Source organism: Dipteris shenzhenensis, chromosome 1 (assembly GCF_047967505.1).
Source record: "Dipteris shenzhenensis isolate YYH24624 ecotype China chromosome 1, Dip_SZ_1.0, whole genome shotgun sequence".
Classification (NCBI taxonomy): domain Eukaryota; kingdom Viridiplantae; phylum Streptophyta; class Polypodiopsida; order Gleicheniales; family Dipteridaceae; genus Dipteris; species Dipteris shenzhenensis.
This window is the reverse complement of record NC_141596.1, coordinates 13,258,597-13,270,801: the sequence shown is the minus strand read 5'-3', so window position 1 is coordinate 13,270,801 and position 12,205 is coordinate 13,258,597.

Sequence of the window (12,205 nt, the reverse complement as noted above, 5' to 3'; positions counted from 1 at the left end):
TTTGCATGCTTTGTTAGCACTAGCTCATTAGAGTCAAGTGCTTTAGAAACAGGTTCGAGGCATTGTGGGGAAAGTTGTGTGAAAAGCTTTTTCAAAAATTGCCAACTGGAGTTCTTTGGGACTTTACCAGAGTTGTGTGGGGTTTTGGTCGAGTTTGCTTAGACTGGTTGGCTTGCCTTGTGATTGGTTGCATGGCCAGCTATCTTTGATGTGCTTTGGGTGCTTTTAGGCACAAAGTACTTGATCGAGCTTTGATCTGCTCTACTGCGTGCTCTCGACCTGCGTTGGCTAGTAATTGCTTCCATTGCCGGCTCCACATCTCCTACTAAGGCAAGGTTGTTGCTAGCTCCGGTTGGACGATAGCAAGTTCTGCGAGGTCCTTTGCTCGTTATGGTTTGCCACAGTGTGCTAGCCTCCTTTTATATCTATGTGGTGCAGGGGACGTAGGCATGAGCATAAAGCGAGCTAGGAACATTGCCTGAGCAACTCCATCACCTTTACCGTAGTCACTAGCTGAGAAACCCATGCATTGCATGGACTTAGAAAATGTATTGGAGAAAGAACTCTAACCAAGAAGCCTGTGTGTTCAAAGTGTCTTGTCTTAATTCACATCAAGGATGATTCGATGTATTCAACTTCTACAAAGCTCTCATATGAATTTGTGGGAATTGAGTTTCTCTTCTTAGATGCAACACGCTGGTCAGCAGGCTAGTGGTATCACGATTCACAAAGGTGCAGAGGTTGCCTTACAATTGGGATAAATGCTTGCCTCAAGATAAACTTTGCATACACCTGCATGACAAACTATTCTACTTTGACATGGAACTATATGGTTCTTTTAAAAAGCTACAAAGTCCTTGTAATGACCACATTGAATTGACTAGGTTGCATAAGCCTTTCTAAGACCATATAGATCGATATAGGTTCTTACAAGGACCATCTACTTCCTTATATTGACCATGTACATCCATTCATATGCACATAGCATTGAAAATTTTATGCTAACTATTTATCACAAGAAAGAAAGAAGACATCTCTACTTAGGGATTTTGCCTCTTTTAACTACGAACTCCACTACCGAGATAGATGTTGCTATAATCCATTGGATGCCTCAAGATAAACTTTGCGGACACCTACATGGCAAACTATCCTACTTTGACATGGAACTATATGGTTGTTTTAAAAAGCTACAAAGTCCTTACAATGACCACATTAAATTGATTATCGTTGTAACGAATTACAAGGTCTACATTGTCTTGTGAAGGCTTATATGTTCCAAAGTTATGGCGAGCAAATGTAAGACTAAGACTAAGGATCTAGGCCCATTCATTCACTAAGGACATGCACTGCTAAGGTTTAAGCCACCGCAACTAATTCATAGATAGTTTGAGTAAATATAATTAATTGATTACTTAGATTGATTAAATTAATTGATCTTATTAATTATAATAGTTGGTTGGTTAGCTAATTGATCTACTCTCTCTCTCTCTCTCTCTCTCTCTCTCTCTCTCTCTCTCTCCCCCCCATACTTATATTCTATTAGCCGAATACGCTACTACCTATTGTGCTTCCTTGGGTCTTTTATGGCATAGGATGGTTCTTATTTTAGTGGAGTAGTACTTTGTGGAATGATTTTACATTTCCATGCTAATTAATATGATGCTTTGTCTTCTTAGTCATACAAATTTTTGGGCATTCCTACATCTTTCTTGTGATTTGGAGAGAGAGAGGGGGGTGAGATGAGAAAGAAGAAATGACATTTGGTTCTGCGTTTGATTGGGGTGAGTGCATGTGCTTTTCTCAGCTGCTGACATCATTGCCATTGTGTATTCTTCCTATGCTTTGGAGTATTCATTCAAGGGTAGGTAGAAATGGCACATGGAATTTGCATGGTCCTCGCACATAGCTCTAATTGTCGTTTGCCATCATGTACTCTTCTAGTTTGCTCAAATGGCACAAGGGATTTGCAATGGTGCATGTGTGTTTGTTCCTACATTTTTTATAAATCCTTGAAATTTAGCATCTAAGGGTTTTAAAATAAGAGGCTATGTGGGTCAAAAAAAGTTCTTGGGTTTTTAATGGCATGGGTTGCTTCCTGTTTTGGTGGAGCTACAACTTGCATAGTGTTTTTACATTTGTGTATTAGTCAATATAGCTCTTTACTTGTCCACTTTACTCTAGCACAAGTTGTTTGTCATGTAGCATCGTGTACTCTTCCTGTGCTTTGGAGTATTCCTTGAAAGGCTTGCTCAAATGGCACATGGAATTTGCATGGTGCTCGTGCACACTTTTGTTTGTCATTTCCCACCATGTACTCTTCCTGTGCCTTGGAGTATTCCTTTAAAGGTTTACTCAAATGGCACATGGGATTTGCATGGTGTGTGTATATCTGTTCCTACATTCTAATTCTTTTGCATTTTCATATTAATTAAGATGTGTTAAAAAAAAGTTTCTTGGGTCTTTTGTGGCATGGGATGCTTCCTGCTTTGGTGGAGTTGCAACTTGCATAGTGTTTTTACATTTGCATCTTAAATAATATAGCACTTGTCCAGTTTACTCTAGCACAAGTTTGTTTGTCACGTGCCATCATGTACTCTTCCTGTGCTTTGGAGTATTCCTTGAAAAGTTTGCTCAAATGGCACATGGAATCAGCATGGTGCTCATGCACACTTTTGTTTGTCATTTGCCACCGTACTCTTCCTGTGCCTTGGAGTAAAGGTTTGCTGAAAGAGAACATGGGATTTGCAAGGTGCACTTGTGTCTGTTTCTACTTTCTTAATAAATCGTTGGAGTTTGGCATATAAGAGTTTAAAAATAAGAGGCTATGTGTCTTTTAAAAAAGTCTCTTAGGTCTTTTATGGCATGAGATGCTTCTTGTTTTGGTGGAGTTGCAACTTGCAAAGTGATTTTACATTTGCATGTTAATTAAAGTATCACTTTTCCCCTCCACTTCACTCAAGAACAAGCTCATTTGTCACGTGTTATCATGTGCTTTAGAGTATTCCTTGAAAGGTTTGCTCAAATGGCACATTGAAATTGCATAGTGTATGTGTACTCGTTTGTACGTTCCTATCAAAATCTTTAAATTTGGTTTATGCTTTATGAGGAGGGAGGGGTGGGAAGAAAATATCATCTCTATACTAATTAATATAATATTTGTGCTTCTTACTTTGATGGAATTTCAATTTGCAAAATAATTTTATGTTTGCGTGTTAATTAATGTAACGCTTCCATATGCCTCGGAGGGGGGGAGAGCTAGCAAGAGAAAAGAGAAAGTATATTTTGTGCGGCGTGTTGGTGGGGGTATCTGAAACTTCGATTAAACATTGACATCACAACCTTCATGTATTCTTCCTGTATTCCTCCAAGGGTTTGCTCAAATTACACATGAAATTTGCATGGTGCATGTGTGCTCATTTGTACGTTCCCATTAAAATCTTGAAATTTGGTTAATGCTTTATGGGGAGAGAGGGGTTGGAAGAAAAGATCATCTCTATACTAATTAATATAATACTTTTTTCTTCTTAAATTGATGGAGTTGCAATTTGTAGAATTATTTTATGTTTTGTGTTAATTAATGTAATGCTTCCATATGCCTCGGAGGGGGAGAGAGCTAGCAAGAGAAAAGAGAAATGATATGTTGTGCGGTGTGTTGGTGGGGGTATCTGAAACTTCATTTAAATGTTATCATAACCATCATGTATTCTTCCAGTGCTTTGGAGTATTTCTCCAAGGGTTTGCTCAAATTGCACATGGAATTTGCATGTTGTATGTGTGCTCGTTCCTTCACCGATCACGTTTACTAGTATGCAAATTTGTTTGTTATGTGCCATCCTATTATCTTCCTGTTCTTTTGGGTATTCCTTTAAGGGTTTGCTCAAAAGGCATGTGGAATTTGCATGGTGCACAAGTGTATGTTCACCAAGTGCTGTCGTTTACTAGTGCAGGGGGTTTGCTATGTTGTTTGGGTATTGCTTGCTGTGGGTTGCAACTTGCACAGTGATTTTACTTTGCAAGTTTGTTTGTCATGTACTCTTCCTATGCTTTGGAGTATTCCTTGAAAGGTTTGCACAAATGGTGGGTGGAAATTGCATGGTAATGCTTTGTGCTTGCTATTTTGATGGAGTTGCAATTTGCAAAATGATATTATGTTTGTGTGTTAGTTTGTCTAGTTAAGTTAATTGGGGGGCATGTGTTTTGTATGCTATATTTTGGTTGGCATTCTGGTTAGGATCATTGTAGCTTTACTTAAACATGCAATTCGCATATGTGATATTGATATGTGGGTTGCATTTTCTGTGTGGTTTGGGGTATTCTTACAAGTACTTGCTCGAGTGGTGCTTGGAGTACTTCAATGAAAATCTACATGTGTACAATTGAAATTGCAAGACTTTTTATGCATGCATTTCATGTGCTTTTGAGAGAGAAAATGAGAGAGAAAAGGGTAGAGGGGAGGGATGAAAGGATACTTTATTGGCCATAGGGTTGCATCTACGATGTGAGGCATTGTGGCCACCATGTACTTTCCTTAATATGCTTTTGGTTATTGTAATGGTCCATATTGTTTGCATATAGATTTACCTGTGGACTACATAAGTGGAAATAGAAATTTGGTGTGGGTTAGAGTTTATGTGATTGAATTGCAATCGACTTTGAATTTATATAAGAAGTGTTTCTTCAAGTACATAGGAATACTTTGAGTTGTTCTTGGGAAAGTCCACTTAAGTGTTGAAAGAATTGAAGTGCCCGTTCATTGGTACCTTGCATTGAATTCTTTTTTGTTCTTCCAGCAAGCAAACATGGTTCAAATGGAAGCTCCAAATCCATTTGGTAGGCCGTGCTGAAGTGCTTCATTTATTTCAGTGCTCTACCTTAGCGAGGATTCACCCCATCTTTGATACCTGTCCAATGAGGAAAGATTGTCTATTCATGGCAATGAGGTCGCTTGGGGTGAAGCAATGGCGCCATACATAAATGCTATGTCCGTTATTTGCTCTATGGGTATCATGAAGTGGGTCGATGTACATTACTCGTACATGAGCTGGCATGTGCCCTTCTTGGTACATTGCCAAATTTTGTTTGTTGGCTATTTTCCCAAAGAGAAGCTCAGTTGTTTTGATGGTGTAAAGTGCATGCCAATTCTAGGCTTCCAAAATTGAGATTGCTATAGTAGAGTTCAACTCTGATGAAGCTTCTATGTAATAGAAAGAAGCCTTTTTTTGGCTATTCTTTTTTAATAAGAAGGAATCTCTTTTTGCTATGCTCTTTTCAAAAGCATAAAATATACTATCATAGAATGTCTTCTGGATGCAAATAACACTCGTGCTTTAAACTTTACTTTGTTGTTGTTACTGTACGTTGTAATATTTGCATTACTAGTAGTCAGGGATGATTTATTCTATTGGCATTTAATCTTACATTCACAATGTTGTTGCAAGCAAATAAAGATGCATGGGTTTGGAGTTCTGTCGAGAAACTCAAATGTTATGGTACGCAAATAAGATTAAGTAAATTCTACTGCTAGGAAGCCATTGACTTGGGATGATTTGAAGGGAAGTTCCTATGACTTGTTTGAGCTCTTGCCTGGGGTCAAAATGATTTGCAAAGGCTTCAATGGGCATTTTCCTAGCTTAACACATAGTATCGTTGAGAAGTTAGGTGAAGGATTCTATCGCCTAACATATGATCGAATCAAAGATATTCTGTACTTTAAGTGCAATACATTTGAATGGGATATCTATGTTGGCAAGCATCACTTGAATGTGATGGTTGTTGTGTGTCTCCTTGGGGTTATTAGAACAATCAATGTTAGCGATGAATACTCTAGATGGGGAGGATCCAATTTCGTAAGGGCTCAAAATGAACTTGTGCCATACATGCCTAAGGAAAAACTCCAGTTTCTTTACAGGCATACTATATGTCCCTGTCCTAGGGTTCCAACAATGATGTGCCATGCCCTGCTACAATTGTAAGGGTTTTTTTTGGCCAGGACCCTTTTTTGCTTTTGCAACAAGACTTGCAACAAATAGATTTTGTTTTGATCTATATGCAAACCAAAAAGCTATTTTATTTATCCTAAGTTGATGGACTCTATTGTCCGATGAAAGGTAGGCTCTTTCGAATGCCATATGGGCAAAATGAAAGACATCTGTAGCTCAAGCTAGAACTACTACATTGGCCAAGGCGAAGATGAATGTAGAGGAACATCCAGCCTTTGCATTGAGCCCACCAAGCAATTCTTACCTTGTTGTAAATGAGATGACAAAATATGAAGAGGGGAGAGGAGAAGAGTGGAGATGAGGAGAGGGGGCACAGCTAGAGAGCACACCACAAATGACTAACTGTACACTAGAATTAGTTGAAAAAATAGAATATATACAAACCCTTTTAGGGTTAGGATTAGGGGATCTAACTCTTTCCTTTATAGCACTCTATAAGGTTAGTGCTATGCACACATGATCACGTGATGGTGCTATGCACACATGATCACATGATGTTGAGCGTGAACTCTCAACACCTTCCCTCAAGATCAACATCATGAAGTAGGCCTTCCCTCAAGATGATGATTCTGGGGAATCGAAGAAGGACTGAGCATTACATTCCATCACACCCCTTTAATGGGAATGTCCTTCCTCTGCATCAAACCAAGAGCTAGTCGGTGTTTCTCGAATAGCTCTTTACCGAGTGGTTTGGTAAAGATATCTGCAACATTTTCTTTGCTATCACAATGCTGCAGTGTGATGTCACCAAGTAACACTCTTTCTCTGATGAAGTGTTCTCTGACATCAATGTGCTTTGTCCTGGAGTGATATACTGGATTTTTGGCCAATGCTTGAGCCGATTGATTATCACAGTATATTGTTGTTGGCTTTGACTCATCAAAGTAATCTGTTTCTGACAATAGTCTTCTGAGCCATATAGCCTCACATGCACCTGTAGTGAGTGCCCTATATTATGCTTCAGTTGAAGACAAAGAAACAGTTGGCTGTTTGTTTGACAACCATGATATAGCACCTTGACCAAGGAAAAATGCATATCCCTGTGTCGATCTCCTGGTCTCATGATCTCCAGCATAGTCACTATCACAGTATCCATGCAACCGTGGATGACTTCCTCTGTATTCTATCCCAAACTGTCTTGTACCTCTGATGTATCTCAAGACTCTTTTGGCTGCATTCCAGTGAGACTGTTTTGAAATTGCCATAAACTGTGCTAGTGAGCTTACTGCATAACAAATATCTGGCCGTGTGATTGTCAGATATATAAGAGATCCAATGAGTTGCCTGTAGTATCTGTCATTGACTGTAGGCTTTTCTGAATCTTTAGTAAGTTTCAAACTCTGTTCCATGGGAGTGGCTGCAATCTTGCAATCGGCCATATGAAACTTCTTCAGGAGACTGTCAACATACTTGAGCTGACTCATGAATGTGCTATCGGAATCTCTCCAGAACTCAATTCCAAGACAATAGTGCATAAGTCCAAGATCCTTCATGTCGAACTCTGCAGATAAGTCTTGTTTTAATTTTCTGATGAAGCTATCCTTGCTTCCTGTCACAATCAGATCATCTACGTACAAAAGTGCAATAGTAATATCTTCCCCTTGAACTTTGTAGTAGAGAGTATGATCTGCATTGGACTTCATGTATCCCAGATCAGCAAAATACTTGTCAATTCTGCTGTACCAACTTCTGGGTGCTTGCTTTAAGCCGTAGAGACTTTTCTTGAGATGGCAAACCTTGTTCTTCTTTCCTGGTTCAACATAACCGGCTGGTTGTTGCATGTAGACTTCCTCGTCTAGATAACCATTGAGAAATGCATTCTTGACATCGAGCTGATACACATTCCATTTACTGAGTGTCGCTAGTGATATCAAGAACCGTATGGAATCCATCTTTGCTACTGGAGCATAAGTCTCATCATAATCTTGGCCATATTGTTGTGCAAATCCTTTTGCAACTAATCTGGCTTTGTATCTCTGAATACTGCCATCTGGATTGTACTTCACTTTGTATACCCATTTGTTGGCTATGGCCTTCTTTCCTGGTGGAAGGTCGCATAATACCCAAGTGTTATTTTTATACAAAGCATCCATTTCTTCATTCATAGCAGTTTGCCATTCTGGCTTATCTACTGCGTCTTCGAAGTACACTGGCTCTTCTGTAGCCATGATGGTAGTCATAAGAGCATAGTTGGTGGTTTCCACCTGAATTGCTTTGCCTTTCTGAGCATATGTCAATCTGGCTGGTGGTCTGCTTTCCCTAGTAGACCGTCTGAGCTGCTGTGGCACTGCTTGGGGTGTTGCTGGCAATTCTTGCTCTTCTTCATCAACCTGTTCTGTAGATGACTGTGAAGTCGATGCTTCTATCTCCTGTGTAGGTGAGGTTTTCCATTCTGATTCCTCATCGAAGATTACATCTCTGGAGATAATGACTTTGCGGTTGATGGGATCATACAATTTGTATGCTTTACTTTCTTCACTGTAGCCAACCATGATGCATTTGCGTGATTTCACATCCAATTTCCTGCGATGATCATCATGTATGTGGGCATATGCTATGCAACCAAATATGCGGAGATGCCCAATGCGTGGCTTGTGTCCAGTGAATGCTTCATAAGGAGTCATACCTTGTATTGGTTCGGTAGGAAGCCGATTAAGCAAGTAGTTAGCTGTAGCTATTGCTTCTGCCCAATACTGATTCGGAAGATGCTTTTCACTAAGCATTGCTCGAGCACTGTCTGCTAAAGTCCCATTCTTCCTTTCAGCTATTGCATTTTGCTGAGGAGTATCTGCACATGTGAATTGTCTTCGAATACCGTGAGTTTTGCAAAAGTTGATGAAGGCTGAAGACATGTATTCACCTCCTCTGTCTGATCTCATGACTTTGATCTTTCTGCCTGTCTGGTTTTCTACCATGGCTTTGAATTCTTGAAATCTGGCAAACACTTCAGATTTCTCTTTCAGAAAGTAGACCCAACAATATCTGCTGTAGTCATCGATGAAGGTCAAGTAATAAAGTGAACCATTGATGCTGCGGGTCTGGGCATAACCCCATACATCTGTATGAATCAAATCAAGAATACCTCGTGCACGAGAGGTACTTCTGACAAAGTTGGTTCGCTTTTGTTTGCCGAAGCAGCATGCTTCACAAACTTTTCCAAGAAATTGTAGCTTCGGAATCCCAATTGCCATATTTTGATTCCTGAGATCTAACAAGTACTTGAAGTTGACATGACCATATCTCTTGTGCCATTTTGCGGATAGTGGCATCTGTTGCATTTGAGCGGACATGGCATGCTTATCTGGTACTGTAGCTAGCATCCTGTATAAGCGTCCTTCCTTGACACCTTTTGCTACTAGCTGACCTCTTTTGGATTTGTCTCTGATAGTGCATTCATCACCGTCGAAGATGACTTTGTAGTTGTGTTCCGTCATTTGACCTACTGACAAAAGGTTCTTGCTGAGCTTCGGAACATAGAGCACATCTTTGACTAATCCTTTTGTACCAGTGAAATTGTTCATAGGGATAACACCTGTCCCTTGAACCGGATTCGGTGTATTGTCTGCTGTGTAGATGACATTCTTTTGACCTTCTAATGGCTTCATTTCTGTGAACCATTCCTGATGATTTGTCATATGAGATGATGCACCGCTGTCGATGTACCAAGGATCCTGTTCCACTTGGTCGACTTGATAGCTGAAATCCTCTTTGGGATTGAAATCAGTGTCTAGGTGCATTGTATCAGTCTGATGCAATTCCTCACTTGCAAGAAACATATTTCCATGTTCATTTGCAAAATGACTTTGACTAGAATGTCCACCACGATGATTTCCTCTTCCTCGGGAATTCCCTTGCTGGATTGATCGCCTTGGTCATACTGCTTCTTGCGGCAATCTCTTTCATAGTGTCCAAACTTGTGACAATAGTTGCATTGAATGTTTGACACATTGGTGGATGCATTCCCTCGTCCTTGGAATCTTCCTCGGTTGGAATGATTTCCTCTTTGCTGATTTTGATGTTGCTGAGGATGCTGCTGATGCTGATGCTGATTCTGACTTTGATTTTGTTGATGATGATGACCACTTTTCTGATATGATCTACCTCTGTTTCTGCCTTTGCCTCTGCTTCTATCTGAAGCGGTGAATGCCTGATCATTAGAATGACCTTTACGTGCTTGAATGGCCTGAGTCCTGAGTTCTTCACCAAGTAGAACTGACTGAAGTTCTTCAAGTGTTGGAATTTGCTGTTGGATGGCAATACTCTGGACCAGATTCTCATATCCTTCTCCTAGTCCATTCAGGATGACTTGAACCATTTCTGCGGGATTCATAGTTTCTCCTGCTGCTGCAAGTTGATTGTTGTAGTCTTTGATGCGGAGTACATAAGCATGACCGGTTTCATTGCTATTGCAGAAACTCTGGTTGATCTGGTTTCTCAGGGTGAGAATCCTGGATGTGTTCTTGGACTCGTAGAGAGCTGCGAACATATCCCATGCTTCTTTTGATGTCTTGACTGTGTTGAGCTGTCCTAGCATGACATCTTGCACATTCTGCTTGATCAGGTGATAGGCATACTTGTCTTTCTTACCCCATTCTGCTTGAGCTCGGGCAATGGCAGGATCTGCTACTGGTGCGAAAACTGTTTGTGTAGATGTAGATCCCGATGTAGATCCCGTTGCTGGTGCTATGACAACAGATGGAGTAGAGCTACTAGTGGCTGGATCGGCCAATGGTCTAGGTATGGATCCATCGACATACTCCCATTTGTCCTGAAGCACAAGAATGGTCTCCATTCGGTATTTCCATGTACCGTAATTGGAGTTGTCTAACTTAGCAGATGCCTCCAGATTGAGGTTGCTAGTCGACATGGTGCAAACAATGTACTCAAAGATCATGGCAACAATCAATCGACCCGAATGTTGGGTGCCAATGGTCAGGATGATCATGTTTGAACCTTAGGAGCCCGTCAAATTCAGAAGCACAAGGAGGTGCAAATTGTCACAGTATGCAACTAGGGATACTTGGCGAGAAGGTATCACTCATTTGCAAAGGAGAGTGTGAGGAGGCTCCTTCCGACCGTGGTTGATGATCGCAGAAGGAGAGAAGTGTGATGTGCATAGCATAGTAGTTCGCCGCTCATGATTTCCTGTCGAGAGCAAAGAATGCATGCATAACATGAACTCCTTCTTGATGCATTCTATTGCTCGAGTGTTTTGGGTCTTTGTGAAGGTCTATTGTCTTTCAAATGATTGGTAGTCTCAAAGTCGCGAGGTCCTCCTTACGTTTAATGGTTCTTTGTGCAACAAATAAACATTGGTGGTAGGATCTCGAAGTCGGTCGGTGCTTATAAGAACGAAGGCATTAGTCATAGTAACCCAATCTACACAGTAGACAGTAATTCATTGGGTTTCAGATGTGGTCCCATTTCAAACGGGGCCTTATCTAATAAGCAATAGTGAAATGTCATGTAATTGCTTGGTGTAAAGGTCTCTCAGTTCTATGGTACGTCTAGGTCTGTCAGAAGGTTGTATCCTGCTATTAGATGCCAACATTCGCTACGCTGAACGAGTTGTTTCCAGTAAGTGTATGCCATGTCCTACACAAAAACATATGTTATAAGCCTCATAGTTGCATCAATGTAACCGGAAAAACGATAACCCTCTTTGCCTGCTGCATGTTGCACACCCAATTTCGAAGCATGTCGTCCTCCTTGTAGCTTGATTTCTCCTGCTTCTCTAGGTCTGGTTCTACAATGAACTTGTCTAGAAGGGTTGCCTGATAGAGAAATAGCGCCTAGAAGGCTTTGGGGGAGGCCATCTCTCACACAGAATACTAGTTGTTGGAAAGGTATTGGAATACATTCTTAATTGTCTCTCCTCTTAGGCTACTCACGTTCGGTTGAGCAGAAAGCAATTTAGGAAGGAAATGACCATCACTTGTAGCCTTGGGCACCAAGACTCCACCAAGATAACATTAAAATCAAGTGGTGCACCCTCCCTCGTGACCAAGGGGTGACAAGGGATTTCTCATGATCGATGGCGGGGGAAACGAGCTGGTCAGATGGTCCACGATGTGGACAAAGTTTTTCCATGAAGAAACGCTAGCTAGCAACATCCTAGCAATTGGCAGGGTCACGGATGGGCATGCACGTCTCATGTCTATAGAGGATGTCCATGCCCTCTTGAATTTGTGTTCCCAAATAGCTTC